Below are 3755 nucleotides of genomic sequence, written 5' to 3' on the forward strand. Positions count from 1 at the left end.
TGAAACACTTAGTAATATCTGAAGACATTTGTTGTTTGTCCTATTGGTTTGGAGGTCCTAATGTCTTCCGATGTGTAAAGACAGAATGCTGCTAAATACCATATAATGCACAAGACAATACTTCCTTCCCACTTTTATGCACCCCAGAAAGAAATAAACCTCAAATGTCAATATTGTCAACATTTGGGAAGCCTGGCATAGATTTATATGATTGAACAGACAATGTTAATGATACTGGGAAAAGTAGAAAACAGAGAGCCAGACAAGACTTAAGCAACATGGGACAAACATCAGCTAAGAGGAGATGAAGATGGGTGAAAAAACTAGTGAAACAGGGAAGAAGTGATCTTAGCAACTCTAAGTAAGGACATTAAGACACAAGCTGAAAAGAGATAGCAAAAATAGAAAGAAATAATTATTTAATCAGCCCCAAAGGTATAGAGATATAACAGAAATGGTAGAATATATGATCCAGAAGGATCAAAAGAGATTTTCTTTTACTCTATCCCTCCCCACTGCTCGATCTCTCTCTCTCTCCCAAAAAAATAAACCTTAAAAAAAATTCCTTCAAAAATTGGCTTGGAGTCACATAACAGATTTAGTAAGGATATTTTGGTACATTGCTTCTTTCTTATAAGCAGCAAATGGTTGGTATAATTTACAGTGATAAGAATAAACTCACCTATAGCCTATCTATAACTCTAGTCCCCTCTATCTGAGATCAAAACGTATATTTAGAATTCTGTGCTTTGTAAATTGAAGGTTAAATTCCTGTTCAAAAAACATCTACTTTCCAAGCTATATTTATCAATCAATGACTTTAATTCAGTGTAATTCCAGTTTCAGTGATTTTGTAGAAATTAAATTGCTTTCTACTTTAAACTGCTTACTTCTTATATTTGGCATAAATGTCAAATCATGAAAATAGCCTCTTTCATACACAAGAAAGTATTATAAGGGGTCATCCTCATCTAGGGCCAACAAGAAAAGTAAATTATCCCTGCCATTAATGCTGATGTTACAGTGGTAATTACCACATAACATCTAGTGAAATTATACTGTGAGAGTAATTTCCTATTGAGTTGATTACCACCTGGATTCACTGTTTTGTAATTGGTTAAGTAGTAGCAAGCAATAATTGAAGAAAATAGAAAATAGCTTGTATTTATTTAAAGACACACAGATGACTCAGTCACTGAGAAACAAAAATAGAAATGTACTCCCATTCTGAAGTTTTACATCATGAAACACATGTATATGACTATGAAAATTATTTCAGAATGTATAATTAGGAAATGTCCAAATAATAATTTTAGTAAATGAAATCTTTCTAATGATGTTAGAAAAAGAAATAATATAATTTGGAGGGATTTTTTTGGTTTGACTAGTTCATTATCTTACAGTACTACTTGAAAATGTTTGCTTTTTTGTGTGGGGGTAGGTTTAATTTTAATTCCTGTTAGTTAATATACAGTGTAAAATTAGTTTCAGGTGTAGAATTTAGTGATTCAACACTAACATACAACACCCTGTGCTCTTCACAACAAGTGCACTCCTTACCCCATCACCTTATTGAAACAATCCCCACACTGACCTCCCCTCTGGTAACCATCAATTTGTTCTCTATAGTTAAGAATCTGTTTCTTGGTTTGCCTCTCTCTCCTTTTTCCCCCCAATAGTTTATTTTACTTCTTAAATTCCAAACATGAATGAAATCATACAGTATTTTTCTCTGACTTATTTCACAAAGTAAAATAATCTCTAGCTCCACCCATGTCACTGCAAATGGGAAGTTTTCATTCTTTTTTATGACTAAGTAGTATTCCTGTGTGTGTGTGTGTGTGTGTGTGTGTGTGTGTGCATGTGTTTGTACACACCACCTCTTTATCCATTCATCTGTTGATGGACATTTGTGCTTTTTCCATAGTTTGGCTATTATTGATAATTCTGTTTAAACACTGGAGTGCTTGTATCTCTTCAAATTAGTATTTCTGTATCCTTTGGGTAGATACCAGTTTGTTCAGTTGTTGGGTTGTAAGGTAGTTCTGTTCTTAACTTTTTGAGGAAACTTCATACTGTTTCCAGAGTGGCTTTACCAGATTGCACTTCCACCAAGAGTGCAAGAGGGTTCTCCTTTCTCAGCAACCTCACCAACACCTGTTGTTTCATGGATTGTTAATTTTAGCCATTCTGACAGGTGTGAGGTGATCTTATTGTAGTTTTAATTTGTATTTCTCTGATGGTGAATGATGTTGAGCATCTTTTCATGTGTCTATTAGTCATTTATATATCTTCTTGGAAAAATGTCTATTTATGTCTTCTGCCCATTTATTAATTGGATTATTTGCTTTTTAAGTGTTGAGTTTTATAAGCTCCTTATAGATTTTGGATAGTAACCCTTTCCAGATATGTCACTTGCAAATATTTTCTCCAATTCTGAAGGTTGTCTTCTAATCTTGTTGTTTCCTTCATTGTGCAGAAGCCTTTTATTTTGATGAGCATGAATAATTTTTGCTTTTGTTTCCCTTGTCTCAGGAGACATGTCTAGAAAGAAGTTGCTATTAGCCTACATCAAATAAATTACTACCTCTTTTCTCCTTTAAAATTTTTATGGTTTCAGTTCTCATATTTAGGTCTTTAATCTATTTTGAATTTATCTTTGTGTATGGTGTAAAACAGTGGTCCAGTTTAATTTTATGTAAGTCTTAATTCATTTTCTTTATTTTCTTTAAGACTATTTCAAAATCATTTGATATAAACAATGTAATATATAAAATGGAAATATAATTCACTATTTTATTATAATATTTTATATGTTCAACTACTGGAAAAAACATTAAAACTATATGTCATATGCATGATATTTAAATCTTTATCTGCAGTTTATAAGCATTTATATATAACTTCTCCATGCCACCCAATCATGTCTATATTTATGTATCTATCTATCTAATTATCATCTCTCTATCCATCTATCCCTATTTATAATGGAATTACATATGTTAAGTAGGGATCTCACTTTATAAACACTCTATAGAGAACCATAGTAACACTTTTGTAAATGATGTTAAGATACAAGATAAATACCTTTAATATGGGTTATTATATTTTGTGACAAATATTTGGTATAAAATATAATGCCCCAGAGGGGGAAAACTACTCTAGCATGACTTGAGTACTTTTTATGAATCATAAATCAAATTAGATCATTTGTATCTACCAAATATATAGATCTGACTGAGGAAAGACAACTGTCATGTATTCAATATATTTCTTAAATATGTAAAATTTCTTAAATGATAATCCAATTCATATCTTTGTAGATAGTTCATAATGGCTTGATATGAAGTAAAAATAATTTATGTTTTAGTTTTGCATGGTGTAGTTGAGGTACAGATAAATTTAGCATGTTTTTCTACATAATATTCATATATTAAAATATATTAAACCCATTGACATTGTTTTGAGTATTTAAAAGTTCAAACATTTAGTAAATAGTATTTTGTTTCACCTTTATAATAATAAAACATATAGTGTCCAAAAATATATTAGGTAAGTTGATAAAATGGACATATATTCAAGAATCATAAAATTTTATATTTTGTATATTAATCATATACATAGAAGGTTGGCAGGGTCAAACTTGGACACATATAATATCAATAAAATTGTACTGACTTGAAAATAGGTAATAGGCATGAGTTTGAATTTAGGTATATCAATTTTTAGCAGTGTGCCTTTGGGGAAGGAACTTA

Source organism: Mustela putorius, unplaced genomic scaffold, assembly GCF_011764305.1.
Source record: "Mustela putorius furo isolate JIRA1106 unplaced genomic scaffold, ASM1176430v1.1 tig00000480_pilon_pilon_pilon, whole genome shotgun sequence".
Lineage (NCBI taxonomy): Eukaryota > Metazoa > Chordata > Mammalia > Carnivora > Mustelidae > Mustela > Mustela putorius.